Below are 20,546 nucleotides of genomic sequence, written 5' to 3'. Positions count from 1 at the left end.
AAGACATGCACCTGGGGATAGGCCCCTCCCATCTCCAAAGACATGCACCTGGGGATAGGCCCCTCCCACCTCCAAAGACATGCACCTGGGGATAGGCCCCTCCCATCTCCAAAGACATGCACCTGGGGATAGGCCCCTCCCATCTCCAAAGACATGCACCTGGGGATAGGCCCCTCCCACCTCCAAAGACATGCACCTGGGGATAGGCCCCTCCCACCTCCAAAGACATGCACCTGGGGATAGGCCCCTCCCACCTCCAAAGACATGCACCTGGGGATAGGCCCCTCCCACCTCCAAAGACATGCACCTGGGGATAGGCCCCTCCCATCTCCAAAGACATGCACCTGGGGATAGGCCCCTCCCACCTCCAAAGACATGCACCTGGGGATAGGCCCCTCCCATCTCCAAAGACATGCACCTGGGGATAGGCCCCTCCCATCTCCAAAGACATGCACCTGGGGATAGGCCCCTCCCACCTCCAAAGACATGCACCTGGGGATAGGCCCCTCCCACCTCCAAAGACATGCACCTGGGGCGAATATGCCCCTCCCACCTCCAAAGACATGCACCTGGGGATAGGCCCCTCCCACTTCCAAAGACATGCACCTGGGGATAGGCCCCTCCCACCTCCAAAGACATGCACCTGGGGATAGGCCCCTCCCACCTCCAAAGACATGCACCTGGGGCGAATATGCCCCTCCCACCTCCAAAGACATGCACCTGGGGATAGGCCCCTCCCACCTCCAAAGACATGCACCTGGGGATAGGTTGATTGGCAACACTAAATGGTCCCTAGTGTGTGAATGTTGTCTGTCTATCTGTGTTGGCCCTGCGATGAGGTGGCGACTTGTCCAGGGTGTACCCTGCCTTCCGCCCGATTGTAGCTGAGATAGGCGCCAGCGCCCCCTGCGACTCCAAAAGGGAATAAGCGGTAGTAAATAGATGGATGGATGGTCTTACCTTTACTTATAAATGAAATCCTTGCCAGCTCTTTCTGATCAAAAGCATCCATAACTTGTTTATAGAAGTCTTCCTTATCTTTCTTCAGTTTTAAAAGTCTCTCTGTCTCGATGGAGATCTTCCTTTATTACCTCCTGCTTTGATTGAAAGTCCAGTTTAGAAAACTGCTATCAGTTAGCTCGGCTCCTCAAGTGCGGGCGACGACAGAATTATCCTCGGACAATTCCTCCTCCAGCTCTGCTCCGTGGGCGATCTCTTTATTCCACCTGTGCCACCAGGAAGTGTTATTGTATAAATAATAAACTGAGTATTTAGGACTGGAACATGCTTTATTTCAGCCCGGTTGTTTACATAGCCTGCATGGGTGTTACATCCTAAAAGGTCCGTCGTGCACCCGTCCCAGCACAATTCACGTCACTCATTGTCACTTCTTCTGCAGCCGAGTAGTCGCAAGAAGGATCACTAGCGCCCTCTACCACCAGGACGCGGGAGTCATTTAATGACTAATAATTGACACACGCAGCTACGGTATTGTGACGGTCTCAAGCCGTCGTCTTGCGGGTTCCCATGACCACCAAGAAAGGACAAGGCTTGAGCAGTTTGACTTTTTTTATTTTTCAATAAAACCTCAGTCCAGGTCGCTCTTCCGCTCCTCCTCTCCGCTCGCCCGCCGACGCCGCCTCCCCGCCGCCATCTTGGGCCGGGCTCCAGCGTGCCCTGCCTGTCTGTCGGACCGTCGGCTCCACCTCTCCACAGCTATATTAATAAAACATAACTGCTTACTGTTCTTTTTAGCGTACCGGTATTCAATAGCTTGGACCTTAAATCTTACTGAATAGCTCTTAATCTTCTTACCTTTATGCGATACATATATATATATACATATATATACAGTGGGGCAAAAAAGTATTTAGTCAGCCAGCGATTGTGCAAGTTCTCCCACTTCAAATGATGACAGAGGTCTGTCATTTTCATCATAGGTACACTTCAACTGTGAGAGACAGAATGTGAAAAAAAAATCCAGGAATTCACATTGTAGGAATTTTAAAGAATATATTTGTAAATTATGGTGGAAAATAAGTATTTGGTCAACCATTCAAAGCTCTCACTGATGGAAGGAGGTTTTGACTTAAAATCTCAGGATACATGGCCCCATTCATTCTTTCCTTAACACGGATCAATCGTCCTGTCCCCTTAGCAGAAAAACAGCCCCAAAGCATGATGTTTCCACCCCCATGCTTCACAGTAGGTATGGTGTTCTTGGGATGCAACTCAGTATTCTTCTTCCTCCAAACACGACGAGTTGAGTTTATACCAAAATGGATACATGGATGATACAGCAGAGGATTGGGAGAATGTCATGTGGTCAGATGAAACCCAAAAAAAATCAAATCCTGCAGTGCCAGACGTGTCCCCCTGCTTAAGCCAGTGCATGTCCAGGCCCGTCTGAAGTTTGCCAGAGAGCACATGGATGATACAGCAGAGGGTTGGGAGAATGTCACTTGGTCAGATGAAACCAAAATAGAACTTTTTGGGCGTTGAGGATCAACAGGCTTACCTGCTCGAGAGGGGAAGAGTAGTTAATGGTGCTGTACGGTGGGTGATGGGTTTCAGGGGATGTCCGTCCAAGGCTTGAGCTGGCAAGGAAGTGTCCAGGGGCACAGGCTCAAATCCGGCTTTGCAGGCAAACTCACGGTGCATAAAGCTTTCGTCTGCTCCTGACTCCAGATATGCCCCCACCTTCAGAATCTTCGAGCTCCATGACAGAGTAGCGGGAAAAAGAATGCCGGGATCATTGTGAACCTGAACTAGACTTAAGTCAATACAAACAAGTATCTAATAATTATATTTGCATATTAATTACACATACAAATTCTCCAAGGCAGCATCAGTAAGTACACAGTAACAAACGTGTCCGCATCAGTCGAACTAATTGATCAACATTGCAGTGTAAGACAGCGTATTAGTCGATATAAACAAGTATCAAATAATTATAGTTGCATATTACTTACATGTACAAAGTCTCCTGAGTTATTGTGGCGAATGAATAAGTTAGTGTTTTTAGATCGTCAGCCATGTTTTTTTGTTTACAATCAGTCTAATGTTCTGCCCCTAGAAGCATTTAATGATACCTTTTTTTGGTAGGGTGTTTGCTCATATAATAAATACTTTATAACGATGGAAATGTTTTCACGCGTGTAGATAAATGCGTTTCCACCACCGCGTGATGTGAGCGATGGCCATCGGCCCAATTTCCCAGAGATCAATGATTGACCTAAGCTGCTCAATAGAAAATACAAAATGCCCGTAAGCTGATTTTTCATAAACCTTCGATTTGGCCGTCAGCTGAGCAGGAAGGCTTTCAATGCTAGCATTAGCCAGGTAGCTCTAAATCAGGGGTGCCCACACTTTTTCTGCAGGCGAGCTACTTTTCAATTGACCAACTGGAGGGGATCTACCTCATTTATATATATCATTTATATTTATTTATTTATGAAAGAGACATTTTTGTAAACAAGTTAAATGTGTTTAATGATAATACAAGCATGTGTAACACATATAGATGTCTTTCTTTCACCAAGACAAGAATATAAGTTGGTGTATTACCTGATTCTGATGACTTGCATTGATTGGAATCAGACAGTAATGATGATAACGCCCACATTTTCAAATGGAGGAGAAAAAAAGTTGTCCTTTCTGTACAATACCACATGAAAGGGGTTGCTTTTTGGCATCTAATTCATCCAGCTTCCATACACTTTACAAGAAAAACATTGGCGGCAAATTCCGTAGCTTGCTTGATTGACATTCACGGCACCCGAGGGTCTTGTGAGATGACGCTGGCTGCTGCCAGTTCATTATTAGGAAAAATTGACAGAGAGGAAGGCCAGAAACACTTTTTATTTCAACAGACTTTCGCGCCGTCCCTTCTGTCAAAACTCTAAAGGCCGACTGCACATTTCCTATCTTCACAATAAAAGCCCTGCTTCATGCTGCCTGCGCTAACAAAATAAGAGTCTCGGAAAGCTGGCGTGCACAAGTGATGTGCACGCCAGCTTTCTGAGGGATCGCTTGTGCACGCCAGTTTTCCGAGACTCTGTATTTAGTTAGCGCAGGCAGCATGAAGCAGGGCTTTTATTGTGAAGATAGGAAATGTGCAGTCAGCCTTTAGAGTTTTGACGGAAGGGACGGCGCGAGAGTCTGTTGAAATAAAGTGTTTCTGGCCTTCCTCTGGGTCATATTTTCATAATAATGATCTTGCAGCAGCCAGCGTCATCTCACAAGACCCTCCGGTACCGTGAATGTCATTTAAGTGACGTCTTGGTGAAGATTGATGATCACTCATTTTTAGGTCTATTTTTTTTAAAAGCCTGGCTGGAGATGGACTGACACACCCCCCGCGGTCGACTGCTAGCTCGCCATCGACGTAATGGGCACCCCTGGTCTAAATGATGATGATCTACGATAACGCTAACAAATTAGCATGCCAGCAAGGCTGTCCAAAACCAAGCTGCGTTGGATCGACAAACCACATTTTTGTTTTAATAGTTAAGGATTGTGGATGGAATGTACGTCTACCCTAACATTCCACCATGACAACACTGATGTACACTATCTCCAACTAGATAGAGAAATTCCTCAAGGAATTGTGTGTAAATGAGATATGCTCTGGCAGCCCCCGCCACGCCGAATGGGACAAGCGGTAGAAAATGGATGGATGGATGTTCCAATGCAAGATGACCAATAGTTGAAGTAGAGCACACAATTCCCAAACAGGTTGAATATTTTAGTTGGAACGTTATGAATCAGTTCATATAAACTTTTTATTTTATTTTTATTTTTTTAACTCAGTTCTCAAAAATGATGAATCAATTTAAAATTGTAAAAAAAATGAAAGTCGCAATTTGGATGTGAATCCATTTTCTGAGCAGGTCTACTACTAATAATATGTCACTTGTATCATAAAGCTGACACATAGTTCTCTCTTTAAATGTATTTTAAAAATATCTTTTTTTATTGTATTTTTAGCAAAATTATATATATAAAATATTACAAATATTTGTAATATTTGTAATATTTACACACACATATATATGTATATATGTATATTTGTACAAATTTTTAATAGTAAAATAAATTAATAATAAATATTTATTTATTAATAGTAAAATACATATTTTGTATTATTTAAAACTTTTTTTTACTCTGTTCTCCAAATATATAAATCAATTTAAAATCTGGAAAAAAATTAAAGTCGCAATTTGGATGTGAATCCACTTTCTGAGCAGGTCTACTACTAATAATATGTCACTTGTATCATAAAGCTGACACATAGTTCTCTCTTTAAATGTATTTTAAAAATATATTTTTTTATTGTATTTTTAGCAAAATTATATATATAAAATATTACAATTATTTGTAATATTTGTAATATTTACACACACATATATATATATATATATATATGTATATTTGTACAAATGTTTAATAGTAAAATACATATTTTGTATTATTTTAAAACTTTTTATTACTCGGTTCTCAAAATATATAAATCAATTTAAAATCAGGAAAAAAATTAAAGTTGCAATTTGGATGTGAATCCATTTTCTGAGCAGGTCTACTACTAATAAAATGTCACTTGTATCATAAAGCTGACACATAGTTCTGTCTTTAAATTTATTTAAAAATATATTCATTTTTATTATATCTTCAACAAAAATATATACAAAAAATATACTATATTTATAATATTTTTGAATATATATATGTACAAATATTTAATAGTAAAATATATATTTTTTGTTATATTTAAACTTTTTTTTAACTCGGTTCTCAAAATATGTGGATCAAATTAAAAATCTGAAAAAATTTGGATGTGAGTCCATTTTCTGGGCAGGTCAACTACTAATAATATGTCACTTGTAACATAAAGCTGACACATAGTTCTGTCTTTTAAAAATGTCAGTTTTTTTTATATTTTTAGCAAAGATATATACATAGAATTTTACAAATATTTATAGTATTTATGAATATCTATATTTACAAATATTTCATAGTAAAATCAACATATTATTATATTTAAACTTTTTGTTTTTTTTAAATATGTTCTCAAAAACTATGAATCAATTTAAAATGGTAAAAAAAATGAAAGTTGCAATTTGGATGTGTTTCCATTTTCTGGGCACGTCTACTACTAATAAAATGTCACTTCTAACATAAAGCTGACACATAGTTCTGCCTTTAAATTTATTTAAAAATATATTTGTTTTTATTATATCTTTAGCAAAAATATATACAAAAAATATACTATATTTATAATATTTTTGAATATATATATGTACAAATATCTAATAGTAAAATATATATTTTTGTTATATTTAAACTTTTTTTTTAACTCGGTTCTCAAAATATGTGGATCAAATTTAAAATCTGAAAAAATTTGGATGTGAGTCCATTTTCTGGGCAGGTCTACTACTAATAATATGTCACTTGTAACATAAAACTGACACATAGTTCTGTATTTTAAAAATGTCAGTTTTTTTTATATTTTTAGCAAAGATATATACATAGAATTTTACAAATATTTATAGTATTTATGATGATCTATATTTACAAATATTTCATAGTAAAATCAACATATTATATTTAAACTTTTTGTTTTTTTTAAATATGTTCTCAAAAACTATGAATCAATTTAAAATGGTACAAAAAATGAAAGTTGCAATTTGGATGTGTTTCCATTTTCTGAGCAGGTCTACTACTAATAAAATGTCACTTCTAACATAAAGCTCACTTTATAGTTCTGTTTTTAAATTTATTTCAAAAATATCTGTTTATATTATCCATCCATCCATCCATTTTCTACCGCTTATTCCCTTTCGGGGTCGCGGGGGGCGCTGGTGCCTATCTCAGCTACAATCGGGCGGAAGGCGGCGTACACCCTGGACAAGTCGCCTCCTCATCGCAGGGCCAACACAGATAGACAGACAACAGTCACTCACATTCCAACCCATCCCCAGGATAAGTTGTTTATATTATATTTTTAGCAAAAATAGATACATAAAATATGATTTTTTAATAATATGTATGAATATATGTATTTACAAATATTTAATGGTAAAAATATATATATGTTTATTATATTGATCGACAGGCGGATCGGTGCGGCGTCTTCAGTAATGCGGACGTTGTATCGATCCGTTGTGGTGAAGAAGGAGCTGAGCCGGAAGGCAAAGCTCTCAATTTACCGGTCGATCTACGTTCCCATCCTCACCTATGGTCATGAGCTTTGGGTCATGACCGAAAGGATAAGATCACGGGTACAAGCGGCCCAAATGAGTTTGGGTCTCTCCCTTAGAGATAGGGTGAGAAGCTCTGTCATCCGGGAGGAACTCAAAGTAAAGCCGCTGCTCTTCCACATCGAGAGGAGAAGACCCAGGACACGTTGGGAAGACTATGTCTCCCGGCTGGCCTGGGAACGCCTCGGGATCCCCCGGGAAGAGCTAGACGAAGTGGCTGGGGAGAGGGAAGTCTGGGCTTCCCTGTTTAGGCTGCTGCCCCCGCGACCCGACCTCGGATAAGTGGAAGATGATGGATGGATGGATGGATATATTGAAACTTGTTTTATTTTAATTTTTTGCTCTGTTTTCTAAAAATACGAATCAATTTAAAATGTTGAAAAAAATGAAAGTCTCAGTTTGGATGTGAATCCACTTTCTGAGCAGGTCTACTACTAATAAAATGTCACTTCTAACATAAAGCTGACACATAGTTTAAATATATTTTAAAAAATATCTCTTTTATTTGTATCTTTAGCAAAACTATATACATAAAACAATAAAAATATTTATAATATTTCAGAATTTACATATGCACGAATATGTAATAGTAAAAAAATTTTTTTAATCGGATTTATACTTTTTTATTTTTTACTCAAAATATATAAATACATTTAAAATCGTAACACATTTGGATGTGAGTCCATTTTCTGAGCACGTCTACTACTAATAATATGTCACTTCTGTCTTTAAATATATTATAAAAATATCAGTTTTAATTATATTTTCGGCAAAAATATATACATCAAATATGAAAAATATTATATTTATAAATGTATATATATTTAAAAATATTTATTAGTAAAATATCCATCCATCCATTTCCTACCGCTTATTCCCTTTTTTTGGGGTCGCGGGGGGCGCTGGCGCCTATCTCAGCTACAATCGGGCGGAAGGCGGGGTACACCCTGGACAAATCGCCACCTCATCGCAGGGCTTAGTAAAATATATTTTATTTATTTTATTTAACCATTTTTGTTTTTTTGCATTTTTTTTTACAAAATAAAAGTGAATTAATGAATTATATTTATATAGCGCTTTTCTCTAGTGACTCAAAGCGCTTTACATAGTGAAACCCAATATCTAAGTTCCATTTAAAGCAGTGTGGGTGGCACTGGGAGCAGGTGGGTAAAGTGTCTTGCCCAAGGACACAACGGCAGTGAAGTGAAGTGAATTATATTTATATAGCGCTTTTCTCTAGTGACTCAAAGCGCTTTACATAGTGAAACCCAATATCTAAGTTACATTCAAACCAGTGTGGGTGGCACTGGGGGCAGGTGGGTAAAGTGTCTTGCCCAAGGACACAACGGCAGTGAAGTGAAGTGAATTACATTTATATAGCGCTTTTCTCTAGTGACTCAAAGCGCTTTACATAGTGAAACCCAATATCTAAGTTCCATTTAAAGCAGTGTGGGTGGCACCGGGAGCAGGTGGGTAAAGTGTCTTGCCCAAGGACACAACGGCAGTGAAGTGAATTATATTTATATAGCGCTTTTCTCTAGTGACTCAAAGCGCTTTACATAGTGAAACCCAATATCTAAGTTCCATTTAAAGCAGTGTGGGTGGCACTGGGAGCAGGTGGGTAAAGTGTCTTGCCCAAGGACACAACGGCAGTGAAGTGAAGTGAATTATATTTATATAGCGCTTTTCTCTAGTGACTCAAAGCGCTTTACATAATGAAACCCAATATCTAAGTTACATTCAAACCAGTGTGGGTGGCACTGGGGGCAGGTGGGTCAAGTGTCTTGCCCAAGGACACAACGGCAGCGACTAGGATGGCACAAGCGGGAATCGAACCTGCAACCCTCAAGTTGCTGGCACGCCCCCAAAAAAAATATCCAAACGGCCGCCGCTTGCGTTGACGTGTCTGTGGCGACAGTTTGGGCCCAAGTCAGCTGGGGTAGGCTCCAGCGCTGTAGAAAATGAATGCGTCGCTAATGGAATAAAAAAAACATCAGTTTTGTATTTTATTTGAACAATGACCTTGACACTTACACTCGACGACCTCCATCTTCAGTAGCCCCCCCCCAAGCACAACACATTCCAGAGTCTGGCTTTCACGCTGGCAGATTAGCAGGCAGGAAAGGCGACACAATCCTACACCAACAAAGACCTTATTGCCTGCTTATGAGTCCGAGGCGCACATCTGCCAGCAATCGGCGCCCAGGTGGGCCTCGTGCGTGCGTGCGTGCGCTGGCGTGCACACTTCGACGCAAACACGAGCAGGTCGAGGTGCTCGGCAGAGGGTCGGCCAAACAAATCCGCGGCGAAACAAAGCGGCGCCCTTCTTTTGCTTTTAATTTGGCCTCGTTGCCGTGGCGATGTTTTTTTTTCTTCAATTCCTTTTGCTGTTTGTGACGGCCGTGCGCTTTTGAGAAGTAAAAAAGGTTTGGTGGACAAGAAGGAGCGTGAAGGACTCCCGCTTGTTTTCTGGCAGAATGGCAAAAAAAAACCTCACCTTTTGTCTGCCTGTACTTGGTCTGTTCCAGGGTCAAACTGTGGCCGTCCTCAAAGCAAACCAGAACATTTAGAGTTCGCCATGTTCCACTGACTCACCATTTTTAGTAGTCTGAAAAAAATGTAAAATCAAATATCGATTTCCGATTGAATCGCTATTCTTAGTCAATTCAAAACAGTATTAATCAATTAATTTATTTTAATCAAAAATTGACTTTCAATTGAATTGCGATTCTTAGTCCATTCAAAAAAGGGTAACAATATATTTTTTTTAAACTCCAAAATCGTTTTTGGACTATATCGCCATTCTTAGTGCATTAAAAAAATTCAAAATCAACATTTTTTTTTTTAATCAAAAATCGATTTTTGATTGAATTAATCCTTGCTCATTCAAAAAAATGTATAATCATTTTATTTTTGAGAAATCAACACATTTTTTAAAAATCAAAAATCGATTTTTGATTGAATTGATCCTTGCTCATTCGAAAAAATGTATAATCATTTTATTTTTGTCATCAAGAATCGATTTTCGATTAAATCGCTGTTGTTAGTCAATTTAAAAAAGGATTAATCCATTAATTAATTTTAATCAAAAATGGATTTTCAATTGAATTGCGATTCTTAGTCCATTCAAAAAAGGATAACAATATTTTTTTTTTAAACCCCAAAATCGTTTTTGGACTATATCGCCATTCTTAGTACATTCATACAAATGTAAAATCCATTACTTTTTTAAATAAAATAAAAAAAATGTTGATTGACCTGTGATTCTTAGTGCATTAAAAAAATTCAAAATCAACACATTTTTTTAAAATCAAAAATCGATTTTTGATTGAATTGATCCTTGCTCATTTAAAAAAATGTATAATCATTTTATTTTTGTCATCAAGAATCAATTTTCGATTAAATCGCTGTTGTTAGTCAATTTAAAAAATGATTAATCAATTAATTTATTTTAATCAAAAATGTATTTTCAATTGAATTGCGATTCTTAGTCCATTCAAAAAATGATAACAATATTTTATTTTTAAACTCCAAAATCGTTTTTGGACTATATCGCCATTCTTAGTACTTTCATAAAAATTTAAAATCCATTACTTTTTTAAATAAAATTTAAAACATGTTGATTGACCTGTAATTCTTAGTGCATTCCAAAATTCAAAATCAACACTTTTTTTTTAAATCAAAAATCGATTTTTGATTGAATTGATCCTTGCTCATTCAAAAAAATGTATAATCATTTTATTATTGTCATCAAGAATCGAGTTTCGATTAAATCGCTGTTGTTAGTCAATTTAAAAAAGGATTAATCCATTAATTTATTTTAATCAAAAATTGATTTTCAATTTAATCGCTATTCTTAGTCAATTCAAAAAAGTATTAATCAATTAATTTATTTTAATCAAAAATTGACTTTCAATTGAAATTTGAAAAAGGGTAACAATATATTTTTTTTAAACTCCAAAATCGTTTTTGGACTATATCGCCATTCTTAGTACATTCCAAAATTCAAAATCAACACTTTTTTTTAAAATCAAAAATCGATTTTTGATTGAATTGATCCTTGCTCATTTAAAAAAATTTATAATCATTTTATTTTTTTCATCAAGAATTGATTTTCGATTAAATCGCTGTTGTTAGTGTTGCGATCTGCTGCTCAGATCTTCACGTGTTTGTTTTTTCATTCTCAGTCTGACCCGTTTATTTCCTGTTTTTGTCCATCACTATGGTTACACATCAGTCCACCTGTTAGTCTCGCCCCGCACACCTGCTACTAATTTTCACCCTCCTATTTAAGCTCACCTTTTCTGTTTACTCATTCTCGGATCCTAATTTGCCCACGCGCATCAGTGACGACTCTCATCATTCGTATGTATTTTCTCGCTAGCTCTCACGCCAAGCCACTTTATTGTCTAGCTTTCATGCTAAATGTTTTGTTTACTCTTTTGTGTCCTCGTACCAAGTTCTAGTTTTCCTTGTTTTATCCTAGCTTTCACGCTAGCGTCTTTTGTTTATTTTTTCTCTTTACACCAGTATTTTTGTTCATAGACTTTTGTTATTAAATACCCTTTATCTTACCTATGCTGTGTTCTGCTTCGACGCATCCACGGGAAAACCACACCGGCATTACAATGCCGAAGAAGAGTCATCACAGTAGGATCCGAGCATCAAGTTGTTTTTCCGCGTCGAAACCACGGGAGGAACCCTTCGACTTAGGGTTGTGGTTGGAGCTCGTGGCTTGGGAGCAGGAAAGACTCGACTGTGGGCCTGAAGTCTCCTCCGAAGCCGTTCGCGCTGCCCCGAAGAAGCGGGGGGTCCAGTGGAGAGGTCCCCCGCGCGGCAGTAATGTTCCAGCACCACTTATTCCTCCCCATGGACACAGCAAGTTTCACCCCGTCCAGGATTCACCCGTCATTACCGGTAATCCTGCTTGTTTTTTTTCAAATCATTCCTTAAGCTGCCATGACACTTTTTCTGACACAAGCGATGACGTCATTTGGGGAACGCCCAACGGTGACGCAACACCGGCCTCTGTTGATGACATTTTTTCAGAAGATTTTTTTATTGTGGACGATATATCTCAGCCATTTTCCAAAAACTTGGACAGTAATAATACTTTCACACAGTATCAGGACATTTATATTGATTCTAGTCACCCTCAGTATATTGTTAATTGTCAAGATCAGCCTCCCATTACTTTGGCCCCGCCCACATCTCAGCCTATTTCACGTCCTACCCCCACGTCACCTGATTTTGAAACTGACCTAGAAAAATATAGTCCTGCCTGGATGGACGAGTGGTACAGGAGAGTTTTGATTGAACTGGAGCTGGAGGAGAAATTTCTTGCTGCTCAGAACAATCCTCTCCTCATACAGACTAATGGGGTGGAGTCTGCCCTCCTCCAAACCTCCCACCGCCCGCCCTTACGGTCAGCCTCTATCCAACGGGACCCCGTCTGGAATCCGGGTCTCGAGGGGAGGGCCAGTATTACTACTAAGCCTCCTAGACCTCCACCACCGGTGTTCACCCCTGTTAAACCTGTTAAGCCACTACGGCCTCCTAGACCTCCTCCACCGGTGTTCTCCCCGGTCAAGTCACGCCCTCTTAGACCTCCTCCACCTGTGTTCCGTCCGTGCCCTAGTTCTAGTTTTAGTCACAGTCTCTCTCAGAGTTCGAGTCCCAGCCTTCTTGGTAGCCCATGCTCTAGTCCTACTCGTAGACCGACTTGTAGACTGAGTCGTAGTCCAAGTCCTGGTCCGAGTTTCCGTTCTGATTCTAGTTGTAGTCCTAGTCTTTCTCGTAGTCGTCGTAGTCCTAGTTCCACTCGTAGACTGATCCGTAGTCCGAGTCCTGTTTCGAGTCCGGTCCCGAGTCTTGTTTCTTGCCTTTGTAATATTAGTACTGATTCCCCTCGTGGTCTTAGTCCGAACCCTAGTCCTTACCCAGGTTCTTGTCCGAGCCCCAGTGTTACTGTAAGTCCTAGTCTTTGTCCTAGTCCTTGCCCGAGCACCAGTTTGATTGTTAGTCCCAGTCCTTGCCCAAGCCCTAGTTTGACCGTTTGTCCTAGTTCTTGCCCAAGCCCTGGTATGACTGTAAGTCCTGGTCGTTGCCCAAGCCCTTCTCAAAGCACTAGTGTGATTGTAAGTCCTGGTCCTCTCTCAAGTCCTTGCCCGAGTCCTAGTGTTTGTCTTATCACTCATCATAGTCCTAGTCCTGCTCACAGCCAGTCCCCTAGTTCTCCTCGGCTGAAGCCGACGCCTGCTCCTCGGCTGAAGCCGACGCCTGCTCCTCGGCTGAAGCCGACGCCTGCTCCTCGGCTGAAGCCGACGCCTGCTCCTCGGCTGAAGCCGACGCCTGCTCCTCGGCTGAAGCCGACGCCTGCTCCTCAGCTGAAGCCGACACCTGCTCCTCTGCTGAAGCCGACACCTGCTCCTCTGCTGAAGCCGACACCTGCTCCTCGGCTGAAGCCGACACCTGCTCCCAGTCTGGTTCTCACACCAGCACATGACTCTGACCTGGTTTTCACACCAGTTTCAGACTCTAAACTGGTTCTCACGCCAGCACCAGTTCCTAAGCTGGAGCCCACTCCGGTACCAGCACCACGACAGGTACCGGTGCCAGCTCCGTGCCGCCAAGCACCGGTGCCAGCTCCGCGCCGCCAAGCACCGCCGACGACGGGGCTGGAGCCCACACCAGCGTCGACGACGGGGCTGGAGCCCACACCAGCGTCGACGACGGGGCTGGAGCCCACACCAGCACCACCGACGACTCCTGCGGCTCCCAGGCCGCCTCCGACGACTCCTGCGGCTCCCAGGCCGCCTCCGACGACTCCTGCGGCTCCCAGGCCGCCTCCGACGACTCCTGCGGCTCCCAGGCCGCCTCCGACGACTCCTGCGGCTCCCAGGCCGCCTCCGACGACTCCTGCGGCTCCCAGTCCGCCTCCGACGACTCCTGCGGCTCCCAGGCCGCCTCCGACGACTCCTGCGGCTCCCAGGCCGCCTCCGACGACTCCTGCAGCACCCGCATCATCCTCGCCAGCTGCACTCGGGCCTGCTTTGGCTGCAGTCCCCGCACCCTCGTCTGCTGCTTCCAAGCCTGCTGGGATTTCGGTGCTGAGGCGTCGTCCACCACGTCGATCACGGGCGTGGCCTCTGCGAGGTCATCCTCCTCGCCAGACACTCCCTCCTCCATGTCGGCCACGGATGTGGCCGTGCCCGGGTCGTCCGCCTCGCCGGGCACCTCATCCTGCGATGCGGCCACTAATGTGGCCTTTTCGAGGTCGCCCGCCAAAACTTTTTCGGCAGCAGCGTTCCACCCGCCGCCGCCACATGATGTGTCCTCGGTGGATTCGGGGACATGCGATCTGGCGACCCTCCACCGTGGCCTCCCTCCGCCCTCCCTTCGTTTGTGAACTTTCTGGTTTTGGGGAGGGGGTTCAAGTTTTGTTTGTTTTTTAAGACATCTGGTATCTGTCTTTTGTTGGGGGGGAATACTGTTGCGATCTGCTGCTCAGATCTTCACGTGTTTGTTTTTTCATTCTCAGTCTGACCCGTTTATTTCCTGTTTTTGTCCATCACTATGGTTACACATCAGTCCACCTGTTAGTCTCGCCCCGCACACCTGCTACTAATTTTCACCCTCCTATTTAAGCTCACCTTTTCTGTTTACTCATTCTCGGATCCTAATTTGCCCACGCGCATCAGTGACGACTCTCATCATTCGTATGTATTTTCTCGCTAGCTCTCACGCCAAGCCACTTTATTGTCTAGCTTTCATGCTAAATGTTTTGTTTACTCTTTTGTGTCCTCGTACCAAGTTCTAGTTTTCCTTGTTTTATCCTAGCTTTCACGCTAGCGTCTTTTGTTTATTTTTTCTCTTTACACCAGTATTTTTGTTCATAGACTTTTGTTATTAAATACCCTTTATCTTACCTATGCTGTGTTCTGCTTCGACGCATCCACGGGAAAACCACACCGGCATTACAATGCCGAAGAAGAGTCTTCACAGTTAGTCAATTTCAAAAATGATTAATCAATTAATTTATTTTAATCAAAAATTGATTTTCAATTTAATTGCGATTCTTAGTCCATTCAAAAAAGGATAACAATATATTTTTTTTAAACTCCAAAATCGTTTTTGGACTATATCGCCATTCTTAGTGCATTAAAAAAATTCAAAATCAACACATTTTTTTAAAAATCAAAAATCGATTTTTGATTGAATTGATCCTTGCTCATTTAAAAAAATGTATAATCATTTTATTTTTGTCATCAAGAATCGATTTTCGATTAAATCGCTGTTGTTAGTCAATTTAAAAAATGATTAATCCATTAATTTATTTTAATCAAAAATGGATTTTCAATTGAATTGCGATTCTTAGTCCATTCAAAAAATGATAACAATATTTTTTTTTAACTCAAAAGCCGATTGTAGACTGAATCGTGATTCTTAGTCCATTCAAGAAATTTAAAATCTATTCCTTTTTGAATTTTGGATTTAATCACGATTACGAATCCGTTCAAAAAAGAAAAAGAAAATTGTTTTAATTAAAAATACATTTTGATAAAATCGTCATTCTAAGTCCATTCAAAATGTTTTAAATAAATCAATTTATATTGATCAAAAATTATTTTCAATTGAATCACAAATATTTGTGCATTCAAAAATTTTAAATCGATTTACTCTTTATGATCAAAAATACATTTTGGATTGGATCCCCATTTTTAGTCCATACAAAATTTAAAATCAATAAAAAAAAGTTTCGTCGAAAATCGATTTTTGATTGAATCGTGATTTTTAGTCCACTTTGAAAATTTTGAGGAATTATTTTTTTTTAATCAGAAATCTATTTTCGATTGAATTGCGATTTTTAGTCTGTTCAAAAAATCGATACATTTTTTGGAATCAAAAAATTTATTTTCGATTGAATTGCATTTCTTAGTCAATTTTTTTTAAATCACTTAATTATTTTTAATCCAAAATTGATTTATGATTCAATCGGGATTTTTAGTCCATTCAAAAAATGTTAAATCTTTTTTTTTTAGTATTAAAAATTTATTTTCGATGGAATTGCGATTCTTAAGCCATTCAAAAATGTCTAAGTCAATAAAAACTGTTTTATCAAAAATCATTTTTGATTCAATCGTGATTTTAGTCCACTCCAAACATTTTAAATATATATTTTTTTTAAATCAGAAATCGATTTTCGATTGAATTGCGATTTATAGTCCATTCAAAAAAATCTATTAATTTTTGGGAATTGGAAATGCATTTTCGATTCAAATGCAATTCTTAGCCCATTTTTTTTTTTAAATCAATAAATAGTTTTTAAACAAATATCAATTTACGATTGAATCGGGATTTTTAGTCCTTTCAAAAAAATTCAAATCTTTTTTTTTTATATTAAAAATGTATTTTCGATTGAATTGCGATTCTTAGGCCATTCAAAAATGTCTAATTCAATAAAAAATGTTTGATCAAAAATCGATTTTTAATTCAATCACGATTTTTAGTCCACTCTAAACATTTTAAATCATTTATTTTTTTTAAAATCAGAAATCGATTTTCGATTGAATTGCGATTTACAGTCCATTCAAAAAAATCGATTAATTATTTGGAATTGGAAATGCATTTCTGATTCAAATGCAATTCTTAGCCCATTTTTTTTTAAATCAATCAATTGTTTTTAAACAAATATCAATTTACGATTGAATCGGGATTTTTAGTCTGTTCAAAAAATCTATGAATTTTTTGGAATCAAAAAATTTATTTTCGATTGAATTGCATTTCTTTGTCAATTTTTTAAAAATCACTTAATTATTTTTAATCCAAAATTGATTTACGATTCAATCGGGATTTTTAGTCCATTCAAAAAATTTTAAATCTTTTTTTTTTTTATTAAAAATTTATTTTCGATGGAATTGCGATTCTTAAGCCATTCAAAAATTTCTAAGTCAATAAAAAATGTTTTATCAAAAATCATTTTTGATTCAATCGTGATTTTAGTCCACTCCAAACATTTTAAATATATTTTTTTAAAATCAGAAATCGATTTTCGATTGAATTGCGATTTATAGTCCATTCAAAAAAATCTATTAATTTTTTGGAATTGGAAATGCATTTCCGATTCAAATGCAATTCTTAGCCCATTTCTTTTTTTAATCAATCAAATGTTTTTAAACAAATATCAATTTACGATTGAATCGGGATTTTTAGTCCTTTCAAAAAAATTCTAATCTTTTTTTTTATATTAAAAATGTATTTTCAATTGAATTGCGATTCTTAGGCCATTCAAAAATTTCTAATTCAATAAAAAATGTTTGATCAAAAATCGATTTTTAATTCAATCACGATTTTTAGTCCACTCTAAACATTTTAAATCATTTATTTAAAAAAAAATCAGAAATCGATTTTCGATTGAATTGCGATTTATAGTCCATTCAAAAAAATCGATGAATTTTTTGGAATTGGAAATGCATTTCTGATTCAAATGCAATTCTTAGCCCATTTTTTTTAAATCAATCAATTGTTTTTAAACAAATATCAATTTACGATTGAATCGGGATTTTTAGTACATTCCAAAAATTGAAAATCTTTTTTCTTTAATTAAAAATTTATTTCTGATGGAATCACGATTCTTTGTCCATTCAAAAAGTAAAAAATAAATTTAAAAAAAATCATTTAAAAGTCAATTTTCGATTGGATCGCGATTACTAGTACATTCAAAAAAATTTACATAATTGTATTTTTTATTAAAAATTGATTGAAATTGAGAATCTTTTTTTCTTCTATTTCTTAGCAATTTTTGAATTATTTTGTAGGAATGTAGTTCATCATGTGAATGAGTCCCGATGTTATTTCAAAAGTATTGGGATGGACAAGCGGTAGAAAATGGATGGACGGATTTTGAAAGGAAGAAGGATTGGTCCGAGTCGTAAGACTTGTTCACCCAAACCTGAGCTTCAAGGCTTTTTCTGTGCAAAATGAGGACGTGTAGGTGACCTTGGATCTTCTTGCCTTCAAGGTCGCTTGATAAAAAAAAGGCCATGGAAAAATCCAGCAAAGAAACAACAAAAAAAAGCCAAGTTGGATCCTCTGATGTGTGTTGACATCTGTGAAGTGGTGTCCAACTTTCCAGTGGTGGTGTGTCTTTCCCACACTTTGTAGTCTTGGCGCGTCCCAACTTTCCCAGGATCCTCAAACGCATCGCGGCCTAAAAGCAAGACATCATCTTTTCATCGGGCGGCAGTTTTGATGACCATTTGCCTTTCTGCGCCCTCGTCCGTCAGCGGGCCGTGATCAAGAAGGGATACGTCTCCCCCCCCCCGACCCCTCGCCGTCCTGCTGCAACCACTTCCTGTCAGCCAGGAAGCTCCCAACAAAGAGCTGCCTCTTCCTCCCCAGAGTGCGGACAGAGCGAGGCAACACATATTTAGGAGATTATCCCGCATCTCGCCTTTCATTAGAATGAAAGGAAGACTTGTTTCATCCTGGCTCGCATCAAACGTGTCTCTAGTCCCTAGTCCAGGGGTGCCCACACTTTTTCTGCAGGCCAGCTACTTTTCAATTGACCAACTGGAGGGGATCTACCTCATTTATATATATCATTTATATTTATTTATTTATGAAAGAGACATTTTTGTAAACAAGTTAAATGTGTTTAATGATAATACAAGCATGTGTAACACATATAGATGTCTTTCTTTCACAAAGACAAGAATATAAGTTGGTGTATTACCTGATTCTGATGACTTGCATTGATTGGAATCAGACAGTAATGATGATAACGCCCACATTTTCAAATGGAGGAGAAAAAAAGTGGTCCTTTCTGTACAATACCACATGAAAGTGGTTGCTTTTTGGCATCTAATTCATCCAGCTTCCATACACTTTACAAGAAAAACATTGGCGGCAAATTCCGTAGCTTGCTTGATTGACATTCACGGCACCCGAGGGTCTTGTGAGATGACGCTGGCTGCTGCCAGTTCATTATTATGAAAAAATGACCGAGAGGAAGGCCAGAAACACTTTTTATTTCATTCACGCCGTCCCTTCCGTCAAAACTCTAAAGGCCGACTGCACATTTCCTATCTTCACAATAAAAGCCCTGCTTCATGCTGCCTGCGCTAACAAAATAAGAGTCTCACAAGAGTCACTTGTGCACGGCAGCTTTCTGAGGGATCGCTTGTGCACGCCAGTTTTCCCAGACTCTGTATTTAGTTAGCATGAAGCAGGGCTTTTATTGTGAAGATAGGAAATGTGCAGTCGGCCTTTAGAGTTTTGACGGAAGGTCTGTTGAAATAAAAAGTGTTTCTGGCCTTCCTCTGGGTCATATTTTCATAATAATGATCTTGCAGCAGCCAGCGTCATCTCACAAGACCCTCCGGTACCGTGAATGTCATTTAAGTGACGTCTTGGTGAAGATTGATGATCACTCATTTTTAGCTCTATTTTTTTTAAAAGCCTGGCTGGAGATCAACTGACACAACCCCCGCGGTCGACTGGTAGCTCGCCATCGACGTAATGGGCACCCCTGTCCCAGACGCTGCTTTGTGTTGGAAGCGTGCGCTAAAACCACCTTGATGCCCCCCCCCCCCCGCCTCACCTTGCTAAAACCACCTTGCCCCCCCCCCCCTCCAAAAACAACCACTTTGCTCTCATTTGCGGCGAGCAAGCGTTCCCATCCCGTCTCCCCGGCGGGCCAAGCGTCAACATGGCGGGCCCATCTGTGTTTTCTCCCGTGACCCAAGGATGATGTGAGGCGAGGCCCGGAGGTCTAGAGGAAATGAAAGGAGGGCTTGTCTTTATTTTGGCTCCTCGCGTGTTTGCAGGTCACGGCGGGACAGAGCGAGGGGCCGCAAACATTGATCTTCCTTTCGTGACGTCTCCTCTCAGCTTACATCATCAAAGCACACAAATACATGCATTTCCCTCAAAATTCTACACACAATACCCCGTAATGACAATGTGATTTTTATTTTTTATTTTCAATTTGTATTAAAACAAAAAAAAAGACCAAATTAAACAATTCCTGTCCACCCTGATGGTGAACGGGCCCAGAGATACTGCAGGTGTGTCAGGGTTGTGTCCAAAAAGAGCCGAGGCTGTAATTGCTGCCAAGGTGCATCAACTAACCCAGGGGTGCCCATTACGTCGATGGCGAGCTACCAGTGGACCGCGGGGGGTGTGTCAGTCCATCTCCAGCCAGGCTTTTAAAAAAAATAGAGCTAAAAATGAGTGATCATCAATCTTCACCAAGACGTCACTTAAATGACATTCACGGTACCGGAG

The 20,546-nt window shown here is 39.5% G+C and overlaps 1 protein-coding gene and 1 long non-coding RNA gene across 24 annotated transcripts in view; one reads left to right on the top strand and one right to left on the bottom strand.

The window, feature by feature from the left end:
- Positions 1-20,546, top strand: part of LOC133543656 (heparan sulfate 2-O-sulfotransferase 1-like) — a 104,275-nt gene that overhangs the window by 60,517 nt on the left and 23,212 nt on the right. The gene's annotated exons all lie outside the window — the stretch shown is intronic.
- LOC133543628 (uncharacterized) lies at positions 1,880-18,578 on the bottom strand. Its single transcript, XR_009804431.1, has 4 exons — positions 18,211-18,578; positions 9,757-9,867; positions 2,519-2,716; positions 1,880-2,406 (listed from the first exon to the last, which is right to left on the bottom strand). It is a non-coding gene; the product is annotated as an uncharacterized LOC133543628 (long non-coding RNA).

This window comes from Nerophis ophidion, linkage group LG26 (genome assembly GCF_033978795.1).
Source record: "Nerophis ophidion isolate RoL-2023_Sa linkage group LG26, RoL_Noph_v1.0, whole genome shotgun sequence".
NCBI lineage: Eukaryota > Metazoa > Chordata > Actinopteri > Syngnathiformes > Syngnathidae > Nerophis > Nerophis ophidion.
The sequence above is the reverse complement of the archived record's forward strand: the minus strand, read 5'-3'. Positions and strand labels throughout refer to the sequence as shown.